At 41.8% G+C, this 14033-nt stretch overlaps 1 long non-coding RNA gene across 1 annotated transcript; it reads left to right on the top strand.

Annotated features, from left to right (window-relative positions):
* Positions 1-12797: 12797 nt before the first annotated feature.
* LOC143416177 (uncharacterized) lies at positions 12798-13651 on the top strand. The gene is made up of 3 exons (XR_013096553.1): positions 12798-13201; positions 13311-13479; positions 13590-13651. It is a non-coding gene; the product is annotated as an uncharacterized LOC143416177 (long non-coding RNA).
* Positions 13652-14033: the final 382 nt, after the last annotated feature.

Raw genomic sequence — 14033 nt, 5'->3', positions numbered from 1 at the left:
TTAGAATGTACAGAACAGAGTTTGAATGAAAACAACGGAATTAGAATGTAGAGAACAGAATTTGAAAGAAAACAATGGAATTTGAATCAAAACAACAGAATTGAAATGTACAGAACAGAGTTTGAATGAAAAAAAACGGAATTAGAATGTACAGAACAGAGTTTGAATGAAAAAAACAGAATTAGAATGTACAGAACAGAGTTTGAATGAAAAAATGGAATTAGAATAAAAAAAACTAAATTGAAATGTACAGAACAGAGTTTGAATGAAAACAACGGAATTAGAATGTATTAATAGTCCATTGTTTTCATTCTAATTCTGTTGTTTTCATTCAAATTCCATTGTTTTGATTCAAATTCAGTTCAATGGAAAAACAATGGAATTTGAATCAAAGCAACAGAATTAGAATGTACAGAACAGAGTTTGAATCAAAACAACAGAATTAGAATGAACAGAACTGAATTTGAATCAAAACAATGGAATTTGAATGAAAACAAAAGAATTAGAATGTAGAGAACAGAGTTTGAATGAAAACAACGGAATTAGAATGTACAGAACAGAATTTGAATGAAAACAAGAGAATTAGAATGTACAGAACCGACTTTAAATGAAAACAACGGAATTAAAATGTACAGAACAGAGTTTGAATGATATCAAAGGAATTAGAATGTACAGAACAGAGTTTGAATGAAAACAACGGAAATAGAATGTACAGAACAGAGTTTGAATGAACACAACGGAATTAGAATGTACAGAACAGAGTTTGAATGAAAACAACGGAATGAGAATGTACAGAACAGAGTTTGAATGAAAACAACGGAATTAGAATGTAGAGAACAGAATTTGAAAGAAAACAATGGAATTTGAATCAAAACAACAGAATTGAAATGTACAGAACAGAGTTTGAATGAAAAAAAAACGGAATTAGAATGTACAGAACAGAGTTTGAATGAAAACAACAGAATTAGAATGTACAGAACAGAGTTTGAATCAAAACAACAGAATTAGAATGTACAGAACAGAGTTTGAATGAAAACAACGGAATTAGAATAAAAAAAACAGAATTGAAATGTACAGAACAGAGTTTGAATGAAAACAACGGAATTAGAATGTACAGAATAGAGTTTGAATGAAAACAACGGAATTAGAATGTACAGAACAGAATTTGAATGAAAACAAGAGAATTAGAATGTACAGAACCGACATTAAATAAAAACAACGGAATTAAAATGTACAGAACAGAGTTTGAATGATATCAAAGGAATTAGAATGTACAGAACAGAGTTTGAATGAAAACAACGGAAATAGAATGTACAGAACAGAGTTTGAATGAACACAATGGAATTAGAATGTACAGAACAGAGTTTGAATGAAAACAACGGAATTAGAATGTACAGAACAGAGTTTGAATGAAAACAACGGAATTAGAATGTAGAGAACAGAATTTGAAAGAAAACAATGGAATTTGAATCAAAACAACAGAATTGAAATGTACAGAACAGAGTTTGAATGAAAAAAAACGGAATTAGAATGTACAGAACAGAGTTTGAATGAAAAAAACAGAATTAGAATGTACAGAACAGAGTTTGAATGAAAACAACGGAATTAGAATGTAGAGAACAGAATTTGAAAGAAAACAATGGAATTTGAATCAAAACAACAGAATTGAAATGTACAGAACAGAGTTTGAATGAAAAAAAACGGAATTAGAATGTACAGAACAGAGTTTGAATGAAAAAAACAGAATTAGAATGTACAGAACAGAGTTTGAATGAAAACAACGGAATTAGAATGTAGAGAACAGAATTTGAAAGAAAACAATGGAATTTGAATCAAAACAACAGAATTGAAATGTACAGAACAGTGTTTGAATGACAACAACGGAATTAGAATGTATTAATAGTCCATTGTTTTCATTCTAATTCTGTTGTTTTGATTCAAATTCCATTGTTTTGATTCAAATTCAGTTCAATGGAAAAACAATGGAATTTGAATCAAAACAACAGAATTAGAATGAACAGAACTGAATTTGAATCAAAACAATGGAATTTGAATGAAAACAACGGAATTAGAATGTACAGAACAGAATTTGAATGAAAACAACAGAATTAGAATGTACAGAACAGACTTTGAATGAAAACAACGGAATTAAAATGTACAGAACAGAGTTTGAATGAAAACAACGGAATTAGAATGTACAGAACAGACTTTGAATGAAAACAACAGAATTAGAATATACAGAAAAGAGTTTGAATGAAAAACGGAAGTAGAATGTACAAAACAGAGTTTGAATAAAAACAATGGAATTTGAATCAAAACAACAGAATAGAAATGTACAGAACAGAGTTTGAATGAAAAAAACGGAATTAGAATGTACAAAACAGAGTTTGAATGAAAACAACGGAATTAGAATAAAAAAAACAGAATTGAAATGTACAGAACAGAGTTTGAATGAAAACAACGGAATTAGAATGTACAGAATAGAGTTTGAATGAAAACAACGGAATTAGAATGTACAGAACAGAGTTTGAATGAAAACAACGGAATTAGAATGTACAGAACAGACTTTGAATGAAAACAACAGAATTAGAATATACAGAACAGAGTTTGAATGAAAAACGGAAGTAGAATGTACAAAACAGAGTTTGAATAAAAACAATGGAATTTGAATCAAAACAACAGAATAGAAATGTACAGAACAGAGTTTGAATGAAAAAAACGGAATTAGAATGTACAGAACAGAGTTTGAATGAAAAAAACAGAATTAGAATGTACAGAACAGAGTTTGAATGAAAAACGGAAGTAGAATGTACAAAACAGAGTTTGAATAAAAACAATGGAATTTGAATCAAAACAACAGAATAGAAATGTACAGAACAGAGTTTGAATGAAAAAAACAGAATTAGAATGTACAGAACAGAGTTTGAATGAAAACAATGGAATTAGAATAAAAAAAACTGAATTGAAATGTACAGAACAGAGTTTGAATAACAACAACGGAATTAGAATGGGTTAGGGGTTAGGGGGTTAGGGTGTGGGGAAAGACTAGGCCCGGCTATGCCGGAACCTAAGTGCACGGTCCATCACTGGGACCGGTATTGGTGCCCCCTGTTCAAAAAATTACCCTTAAGCGGGTGTAGTGCACTGCGGTGGGCCTTCGCGACGTTTCGGCTCAATGTGGCCTTCCTCAGGCTGGCCCACCCGCTCTTTGTGTTTAATTCTGCCACTCTGGGCCTTTTATACTCTTGGTTTTTACTTCTGTTTTTCTTAACTTTTCTGTTTCTTAGGTTTTTCTGTTTCTCAGCTTTGGCTGCTTTAGCTCTCCCTTTTTCTATCTTTCTGTTATTCTTTATTCTTACGGGACTTTTCTGTCTTTCCGTTTTTCTTATTCTTTATTCTTACGGGACTTTCTGTCTTTCCGTGTACTTCTATTTTTCTTTATTCTTTCTGTCATTCTTTATTCTTACGGGACTTTCTGTCTTACCGTTTTTCTTTATTCTTTCTGTTATTCTTTATCTTTACGGGACTTTCTGTCTTTCCGTTTCTTTCTGTTGTTCTTTTATTCTTTCTCTTTATTTCTGTAAATGGCACCCCCTTCTCTTTAGACATCCCGTCCTATGTTCTGTATTTTTCTTTTTCTCTTTTATGGCACCCCCTTCTTGTAAATCCTTTCCTTTTGTTTCTGCTCTTTCTTGGCTTTTTTTCTCCTTATGTAGGCTTTGTTTTCCCATTATGTAGGCTTTTATAGGTCCCTTAGGTTAGGGCTAGAAGGGGAGGGGGGAGGGGGGCAAAGGGGTTAGGGTTAGGACAGGGTAGTGGGTGGGGGGCTCCCCAAAATGAGGGAGAGAGGCAATGGGCAGGGGCACCACCAATCCCAGGAGGCACAGGCTGGTTAGGGTGTGGGGAAAGACTAGGCCCGGCTATGCCGGAACCTAAGTGCACGGTCCATCACTGGGACCGGTATTGGTGCCCCCTGTTCAAAAAATTACCCTTAAGCGGGTGTAGTGCACTGCGGTGGGCCTTCGCGACGTTTCGGCTCAATGTGGCCTTCCTCAGGCTGGCCCACCCGCTCTTTGTGTTTAATTCTGCCACTCTGGGCCTTTTATACTCTTGGTTTTTACTTCTGTTTTTCTTAACTTTTCTGTTTCTTAGGTTTTTCTGTTTCTCAGCTTTGGCTGCTTTAGCTCTCCCTTTTTCTATCTTTCTGTTATTCTTTATTCTTACGGGACTTTTCTGTCTTTCCGTTTTTCTTATTCTTTATTCTTACGGGACTTTCTGTCTTTCCGTGTACTTCTATTTTTCTTTATTCTTTCTGTCATTCTTTATTCTTACGGGACTTTCTGTCTTACCGTTTTTCTTTATTCTTTCTGTTATTCTTTATCTTTACGGGACTTTCTGTCTTTCCGTTTCTTTCTGTTGTTCTTTTATTCTTTCTCTTTATTTCTGTAAATGGCACCCCCTTCTCTTTAGACATCCCGTCCTATGTTCTGTATTTTTCTTTTTCTCTTTTATGGCACCCCCTTCTTGTAAATCCTTTCCTTTTGTTTCTGCTCTTTCTTGGCTTTTTTTCTCCTTATGTAGGCTTTGTTTTCCCATTATGTAGGCTTTTATAGGTCCCTTAGGTTAGGGCTAGAAGGGGAGGGGGGAGGGGGGCAAAGGGGTTAGGGTTAGGACAGGGTAGTGGGTGGGGGGCTCCCCAAAATGAGGGAGAGAGGCAATGGGCAGGGGCACCACCAATCCCAGGAGGCACAGGCTGGTTAGGGTGTGGGGAAAGACTAGGCCCGGCTATGCCGGAACCTAAGTGCACGGTCCATCACTGGGACCGGTATTGGTGCCCCCTGTTCAAAAAATTACCCTTAAGCGGGTGTAGTGCACTGCGGTGGGCCTTCGCGACGTTTCGGCTCAATGTGGCCTTCCTCAGGCTGGCCCACCCGCTCTTTGTGTTTAATTCTGCCACTCTGGGCCTTTTATACTCTTGGTTTTTACTTCTGTTTTTCTTAACTTTTCTGTTTCTTAGGTTTTTCTGTTTCTCAGCTTTGGCTGCTTTAGCTCTCCCTTTTTCTATCTTTCTGTTATTCTTTATTCTTACGGGACTTTTCTGTCTTTCCGTTTTTCTTATTCTTTATTCTTACGGGACTTTCTGTCTTTCCGTGTACTTCTATTTTTCTTTATTCTTTCTGTCATTCTTTATTCTTACGGGACTTTCTGTCTTACCGTTTTTCTTTATTCTTTCTGTTATTCTTTATCTTTACGGGACTTTCTGTCTTTCCGTTTCTTTCTGTTGTTCTTTTATTCTTTCTCTTTATTTCTGTAAATGGCACCCCCTTCTCTTTAGACATCCCGTCCTATGTTCTGTATTTTTCTTTTTCTCTTTTATGGCACCCCCTTCTTGTAAATCCTTTCCTTTTGTTTCTGCTCTTTCTTGGCTTTTTTTCTCCTTATGTAGGCTTTGTTTTCCCATTATGTAGGCTTTTATAGGTCCCTTAGGTTAGGGCTAGAAGGGGAGGGGGGAGGGGGGCAAAGGGGTTAGGGTTAGGACAGGGTAGTGGGTGGGGGGCTCCCCAAAATGAGGGAGAGAGGCAATGGGCAGGGGCACCACCAATCCCAGGAGGCACAGGCTGGTTAGGGTGTGGGGAAAGACTAGGCCCGGCTATGCCGGAACCTAAGTGCACGGTCCATCACTGGGACCGGTATTGGTGCCCCCTGTTCAAAAAATTACCCTTAAGCGGGTGTAGTGCACTGCGGTGGGCCTTCGCGACGTTTCGGCTCAATGTGGCCTTCCTCAGGCTGGCCCACCCGCTCTTTGTGTTTAATTCTGCCACTCTGGGCCTTTTATACTCTTGGTTTTTACTTCTGTTTTTCTTAACTTTTCTGTTTCTTAGGTTTTTCTGTTTCTCAGCTTTGGCTGCTTTAGCTCTCCCTTTTTCTATCTTTCTGTTATTCTTTATTCTTACGGGACTTTTCTGTCTTTCCGTTTTTCTTATTCTTTATTCTTACGGGACTTTCTGTCTTTCCGTGTACTTCTATTTTTCTTTATTCTTTCTGTCATTCTTTATTCTTACGGGACTTTCTGTCTTACCGTTTTTCTTTATTCTTTCTGTTATTCTTTATCTTTACGGGACTTTCTGTCTTTCCGTTTCTTTCTGTTGTTCTTTTATTCTTTCTCTTTATTTCTGTAAATGGCACCCCCTTCTCTTTAGACATCCCGTCCTATGTTCTGTATTTTTCTTTTTCTCTTTTATGGCACCCCCTTCTTGTAAATCCTTTCCTTTTGTTTCTGCTCTTTCTTGGCTTTTTTTCTCCTTATGTAGGCTTTGTTTTCCCATTATGTAGGCTTTTATAGGTCCCTTAGGTTAGGGCTAGAAGGGGAGGGGGGAGGGGGGCAAAGGGGTTAGGGTTAGGACAGGGTAGTGGGTGGGGGGCTCCCCAAAATGAGGGAGAGAGGCAATGGGCAGGGGCACCACCAATCCCAGGAGGCACAGGCTGGTTAGGGTGTGGGGAAAGACTAGGCCCGGCTATGCCGGAACCTAAGTGCACGGTCCATCACTGGGACCGGTATTGGTGCCCCCTGTTCAAAAAATTACCCTTAAGCGGGTGTAGTGCACTGCGGTGGGCCTTCGCGACGTTTCGGCTCAATGTGGCCTTCCTCAGGCTGGCCCACCCGCTCTTTGTGTTTAATTCTGCCACTCTGGGCCTTTTATACTCTTGGTTTTTACTTCTGTTTTTCTTAACTTTTCTGTTTCTTAGGTTTTTCTGTTTCTCAGCTTTGGCTGCTTTAGCTCTCCCTTTTTCTATCTTTCTGTTATTCTTTATTCTTACGGGACTTTTCTGTCTTTCCGTTTTTCTTATTCTTTATTCTTACGGGACTTTCTGTCTTTCCGTGTACTTCTATTTTTCTTTATTCTTTCTGTCATTCTTTATTCTTACGGGACTTTCTGTCTTACCGTTTTTCTTTATTCTTTCTGTTATTCTTTATCTTTACGGGACTTTCTGTCTTTCCGTTTCTTTCTGTTGTTCTTTTATTCTTTCTCTTTATTTCTGTAAATGGCACCCCCTTCTCTTTAGACATCCCGTCCTATGTTCTGTATTTTTCTTTTTCTCTTTTATGGCACCCCCTTCTTGTAAATCCTTTCCTTTTGTTTCTGCTCTTTCTTGGCTTTTTTTCTCCTTATGTAGGCTTTGTTTTCCCATTATGTAGGCTTTTATAGGTCCCTTAGGTTAGGGCTAGAAGGGGAGGGGGGAGGGGGGCAAAGGGGTTAGGGTTAGGACAGGGTAGTGGGTGGGGGGCTCCGGGTTAGGGTTAGGAGTTGAAGAAAACAGGCCAACAATGAGCCTGGCGTGCACTGTCCATCGTGGGGGCCGAGGGTTCTTGCCGGGAGGTGGAGACCCTGCCCGGTGGTTCCAAAAATTACCCATCTTGGGTTAAATAGCTAGTGGGCTGTCGCGACGTTTCGGCTTCAGTGTGCCTTCTTCAGACTAGCCCAGATAATTTGCTTTCTTCCTTTTATAGGTTTTTTTTCAGGTAAGTATTTTTCCCTTTATTTAGGTTTTTTTCAGGTAAGTATTTTTCCTTTTTCTCTTTCTTTATTTAGGTTTTTTCTCTTTCTCTCTTTTTTTAGGTTTTTTCATTTTTTCAAAGTTGAATTAGACCCCCCCTGGTTAGGGTTAGGGTCTTGAACCAGGCAGGGGCATCTCCCACCCCCACGAGGCACGGGCTGAGTTAGGAGTTGAAGAAAACAGGCCAACAATGAGCCTGGCGTGCACTGTCCATCGTGGGGGCCGAGGGTTCTTGCCGGGAGGTGGAGACCCTGCCCGGTGGTTCCAAAAATTACCCATCTTGGGTTAAATAGCTAGTGGGCTGTCGCGACGTTTCGGCTTCAGTGTGCCTTCTTCAGACTAGCCCAGATAATTTGCTTTCTTCCTTTTATAGGTTTTTTTTCAGGTAAGTATTTTTCCCTTTATTTAGGTTTTTTTCAGGTAAGTATTTTTCCTTTTTCTCTTTCTTTATTTAGGTTTTTTCTCTTTCTCTCTTTTTTTAGGTTTTTTCATTTTTTCAAAGTTGAATTAGACCCCCCCTGGTTAGGGTTAGGGTCTTGAACCAGGCAGGGGCATCTCCCACCCCCACGAGGCACGGGCTGAGTTAGGAGTTGAAGAAAACAGGCCAACAATGAGCCTGGCGTGCACTGTCCATCGTGGGGGCCGAGGGTTCTTGCCGGGAGGTGGAGACCCTGCCCGGTGGTTCCAAAAATTACCCATCTTGGGTTAAATAGCTAGTGGGCTGTCGCGACGTTTCGGCTTCAGTGTGCCTTCTTCAGACTAGCCCAGATAATTTGCTTTCTTCCTTTTATAGGTTTTTTTTCAGGTAAGTATTTTTCCCTTTATTTAGGTTTTTTTCAGGTAAGTATTTTTCCTTTTTCTCTTTCTTTATTTAGGTTTTTTCTCTTTCTCTCTTTTTTTAGGTTTTTTCATTTTTTCAAAGTTGAATTAGACCCCCCCTGGTTAGGGTTAGGGTCTTGAACCAGGCAGGGGCATCTCCCACCCCCACGAGGCACGGGCTGAGTTAGGAGTTGAAGAAAACAGGCCAACAATGAGCCTGGCGTGCACTGTCCATCGTGGGGGCCGAGGGTTCTTGCCGGGAGGTGGAGACCCTGCCCGGTGGTTCCAAAAATTACCCATCTTGGGTTAAATAGCTAGTGGGCTGTCGCGACGTTTCGGCTTCAGTGTGCCTTCTTCAGACTAGCCCAGATAATTTGCTTTCTTCCTTTTATAGGTTTTTTTTCAGGTAAGTATTTTTCCCTTTATTTAGGTTTTTTTCAGGTAAGTATTTTTCCTTTTTCTCTTTCTTTATTTAGGTTTTTTCTCTTTCTCTCTTTTTTTAGGTTTTTTCATTTTTTCAAAGTTGAATTAGACCCCCCCTGGTTAGGGTTAGGGTCTTGAACCAGGCAGGGGCATCTCCCACCCCCACGAGGCACGGGCTGAGTTAGGAGTTGAAGAAAACAGGCCAACAATGAGCCTGGCGTGCACTGTCCATCGTGGGGGCCGAGGGTTCTTGCCGGGAGGTGGAGACCCTGCCCGGTGGTTCCAAAAATTACCCATCTTGGGTTAAATAGCTAGTGGGCTGTCGCGACGTTTCGGCTTCAGTGTGCCTTCTTCAGACTAGCCCAGATAATTTGCTTTCTTCCTTTTATAGGTTTTTTTTCAGGTAAGTATTTTTCCCTTTATTTAGGTTTTTTTCAGGTAAGTATTTTTCCTTTTTCTCTTTCTTTATTTAGGTTTTTTCTCTTTCTCTCTTTTTTTAGGTTTTTTCATTTTTTCAAAGTTGAATTAGACCCCCCCTGGTTAGGGTTAGGGTCTTGAACCAGGCAGGGGCATCTCCCACCCCCACGAGGCACGGGCTGAGTTAGGAGTTGAAGAAAACAGGCCAACAATGAGCCTGGCGTGCACTGTCCATCGTGGGGGCCGAGGGTTCTTGCCGGGAGGTGGAGACCCTGCCCGGTGGTTCCAAAAATTACCCATCTTGGGTTAAATAGCTAGTGGGCTGTCGCGACGTTTCGGCTTCAGTGTGCCTTCTTCAGACTAGCCCAGATAATTTGCTTTCTTCCTTTTATAGGTTTTTTTTCAGGTAAGTATTTTTCCCTTTATTTAGGTTTTTTTCAGGTAAGTATTTTTCCTTTTTCTCTTTCTTTATTTAGGTTTTTTCTCTTTCTCTCTTTTTTTAGGTTTTTTCATTTTTTCAAAGTTGAATTAGACCCCCCCTGGTTAGGGTTAGGGTCTTGAACCAGGCAGGGGCATCTCCCACCCCCACGAGGCACGGGCTGAGTTAGGAGTTGAAGAAAACAGGCCAACAATGAGCCTGGCGTGCACTGTCCATCGTGGGGGCCGAGGGTTCTTGCCGGGAGGTGGAGACCCTGCCCGGTGGTTCCAAAAATTACCCATCTTGGGTTAAATAGCTAGTGGGCTGTCGCGACGTTTCGGCTTCAGTGTGCCTTCTTCAGACTAGCCCAGATAATTTGCTTTCTTCCTTTTATAGGTTTTTTTTCAGGTAAGTATTTTTCCCTTTATTTAGGTTTTTTTCAGGTAAGTATTTTTCCTTTTTCTCTTTCTTTATTTAGGTTTTTTCTCTTTCTCTCTTTTTTTAGGTTTTTTCATTTTTTCAAAGTTGAATTAGACCCCCCCTGGTTAGGGTTAGGGTCTTGAACCAGGCAGGGGCATCTCCCACCCCCACGAGGCACGGGCTGAGTTAGGAGTTGAAGAAAACAGGCCAACAATGAGCCTGGCGTGCACTGTCCATCGTGGGGGCCGAGGGTTCTTGCCGGGAGGTGGAGACCCTGCCCGGTGGTTCCAAAAATTACCCATCTTGGGTTAAATAGCTAGTGGGCTGTCGCGACGTTTCGGCTTCAGTGTGCCTTCTTCAGACTAGCCCAGATAATTTGCTTTCTTCCTTTTATAGGTTTTTTTTCAGGTAAGTATTTTTCCCTTTATTTAGGTTTTTTTCAGGTAAGTATTTTTCCTTTTTCTCTTTCTTTATTTAGGTTTTTTCTCTTTCTCTCTTTTTTTAGGTTTTTTCATTTTTTCAAAGTTGAATTAGACCCCCCCTGGTTAGGGTTAGGGTCTTGAACCAGGCAGGGGCATCTCCCACCCCCACGAGGCACGGGCTGAGTTAGGAGTTGAAGAAAACAGGCCAACAATGAGCCTGGCGTGCACTGTCCATCGTGGGGGCCGAGGGTTCTTGCCGGGAGGTGGAGACCCTGCCCGGTGGTTCCAAAAATTACCCATCTTGGGTTAAATAGCTAGTGGGCTGTCGCGACGTTTCGGCTTCAGTGTGCCTTCTTCAGACTAGCCCAGATAATTTGCTTTCTTCCTTTTATAGGTTTTTTTTCAGGTAAGTATTTTTCCCTTTATTTAGGTTTTTTTCAGGTAAGTATTTTTCCTTTTTCTCTTTCTTTATTTAGGTTTTTTCTCTTTCTCTCTTTTTTTAGGTTTTTTCATTTTTTCAAAGTTGAATTAGACCCCCCCTGGTTAGGGTTAGGGTCTTGAACCAGGCAGGGGCATCTCCCACCCCCACGAGGCACGGGCTGAGTTAGGAGTTGAAGAAAACAGGCCAACAATGAGCCTGGCGTGCACTGTCCATCGTGGGGGCCGAGGGTTCTTGCCGGGAGGTGGAGACCCTGCCCGGTGGTTCCAAAAATTACCCATCTTGGGTTAAATAGCTAGTGGGCTGTCGCGACGTTTCGGCTTCAGTGTGCCTTCTTCAGACTAGCCCAGATAATTTGCTTTCTTCCTTTTATAGGTTTTTTTTCAGGTAAGTATTTTTCCCTTTATTTAGGTTTTTTTCAGGTAAGTATTTTTCCTTTTTCTCTTTCTTTATTTAGGTTTTTTCTCTTTCTCTCTTTTTTTAGGTTTTTTCATTTTTTCAAAGTTGAATTAGACCCCCCCTGGTTAGGGTTAGGGTCTTGAACCAGGCAGGGGCATCTCCCACCCCCACGAGGCACGGGCTGAGTTAGGAGTTGAAGAAAACAGGCCAACAATGAGCCTGGCGTGCACTGTCCATCGTGGGGGCCGAGGGTTCTTGCCGGGAGGTGGAGACCCTGCCCGGTGGTTCCAAAAATTACCCATCTTGGGTTAAATAGCTAGTGGGCTGTCGCGACGTTTCGGCTTCAGTGTGCCTTCTTCAGACTAGCCCAGATAATTTGCTTTCTTCCTTTTATAGGTTTTTTTTCAGGTAAGTATTTTTCCCTTTATTTAGGTTTTTTTCAGGTAAGTATTTTTCCTTTTTCTCTTTCTTTATTTAGGTTTTTTCTCTTTCTCTCTTTTTTTAGGTTTTTTCATTTTTTCAAAGTTGAATTAGACCCCCCCTGGTTAGGGTTAGGGTCTTGAACCAGGCAGGGGCATCTCCCACCCCCACGAGGCACGGGCTGAGTTAGGAGTTGAAGAAAACAGGCCAACAATGAGCCTGGCGTGCACTGTCCATCGTGGGGGCCGAGGGTTCTTGCCGGGAGGTGGAGACCCTGCCCGGTGGTTCCAAAAATTACCCATCTTGGGTTAAATAGCTAGTGGGCTGTCGCGACGTTTCGGCTTCAGTGTGCCTTCTTCAGACTAGCCCAGATAATTTGCTTTCTTCCTTTTATAGGTTTTTTTTCAGGTAAGTATTTTTCCCTTTATTTAGGTTTTTTTCAGGTAAGTATTTTTCCTTTTTCTCTTTCTTTATTTAGGTTTTTTCTCTTTCTCTCTTTTTTTAGGTTTTTTCATTTTTTCAAAGTTGAATTAGACCCCCCCTGGTTAGGGTTAGGGTCTTGAACCAGGCAGGGGCATCTCCCACCCCCACGAGGCACGGGCTGAGTTAGGAGTTGAAGAAAACAGGCCAACAATGAGCCTGGCGTGCACTGTCCATCGTGGGGGCCGAGGGTTCTTGCCGGGAGGTGGAGACCCTGCCCGGTGGTTCCAAAAATTACCCATCTTGGGTTAAATAGCTAGTGGGCTGTCGCGACGTTTCGGCTTCAGTGTGCCTTCTTCAGACTAGCCCAGATAAGGGTTAGGGTTAGGGGAAAACAAATTTGGGAGTCCGGTCCCCGAAGGGGGCCGGGCTCCAATGCACAGACCACACCTGTTCTCCTCTCAGACGTTCAGGAGCCCCCAAAGTACACTTCAAATGGAGTTTAAGGTGAGTTTGTGTGAAAAAGGTTTAAGGTGGTATGGACCCCACTGAGGTTAAGTTAAGGGCCGAAATTGTCCCTTATGTTGGGCCCACTGAGGTTAGGATTAGGGCCTGTTTTAGGGGTAAGGGGAATAGCCAATAAGCTAATTGGATGGTTAGGTTTAGGTCTGGGGTTGACTTTTGCATAGGGGTAAATACGGTTAGGTTTAGGGCCAAATTTACCTCCTGCATGGGGTCCACTGAGGTTAGGTTAAGGGCCGGTTTCAGGGGTGGGGTTCTCCTCCACTGTCCTACACAGAAAACTGAAACATATCTCCTCAAGCACAAGAATGTAAACATGAGAGCAACAATAACAACTATACACAATGTCTTGGGTTTGGTTCACCTAAATCCCTTTTCATTGAGGCCTCTTGGGTGAACCGTGTCTAATTTGGCTATCCAGGTCTTTTCAGCTCTCCTCCTCAGCTGTGGTGTCCACCTCGGATTGAGCTGGATTACAGTTGCTGTAACAGAGTCCCAGCCGTGTGACAAAAAGTGTTTTACCAGGTATGTGTGAGTGTTCTTTTTATGTAGAATGTTATACCTGTGCTGAGTGAATCTAGTTAAGAGTGTGTTTCCCGTTTCACCCACATATTGGATTCCACACTTCTTACAGCTGATCAAGTACACACAATTTTTGGACCTTGGGGTACCTTTGCACAAAGACAAAAAAACATTGCCATTAAAACGACTGCGCAACCATTTACGGTGCTGGAAAAATTGCCCCTGGTCTCTGCGTCTAGGCTCAGAGAGAGGCGGAACCTTTGCTTTAATCAGGAGATCATGTAAGTTTTTATTTCTCCTGAAGGCTGCAATTACCTTATGATCTTGTAGCAATTGTGTATCCTGAGCAAATTTCTGGAAATTGTTCTTGATGACTCTGACCATTTTGCAGGTGGAGGGGGCATATGTGACAATCAGTGGGAGGAGAGGAGAGACATCAATGGGTTTAATTTGCAGGTAAGAGTTGAAGCACTGTCTTAAGAAGGAGCGAGAATACCCCCTAGTGGAGAGTGCTGAGAATAGGATTTTGACTGCTTTATCAAAATCAGTCCGCTGCGTGCAGATTCGGTGGAATCTGAGCAATTGGGACTTGATTAGGGGGTTAGGGTTAGGGTTAGGGGGGGTTAGGGTTAGGGGTAGGGTTAGGGTTAGGGTTAGGGTTAGGGTTAGGGGGTTAGGGGGTTAGGGTTAGGGTTAGGGTTAGGGGTTAGGGTTAGGGTTAGGGTTAGGGGGTTAGGGGGTTAGGGGGGGTTAGGGTTAGGGGTTAGGGTTAGGGGGTAGGGTTAGGGTTAGGGTAGGGTTAGGGGGTAGGGTTAGGGTTAGGGTTAGGGGTTAG

The sequence above is a fragment of the Maylandia zebra genome, unplaced genomic scaffold (genome assembly GCF_041146795.1).
Source record: "Maylandia zebra isolate NMK-2024a unplaced genomic scaffold, Mzebra_GT3a scaffold28, whole genome shotgun sequence".
Classification (NCBI taxonomy): domain Eukaryota; kingdom Metazoa; phylum Chordata; class Actinopteri; order Cichliformes; family Cichlidae; genus Maylandia; species Maylandia zebra.
This window is presented reverse-complemented; position numbering and strand designations above follow the sequence as displayed.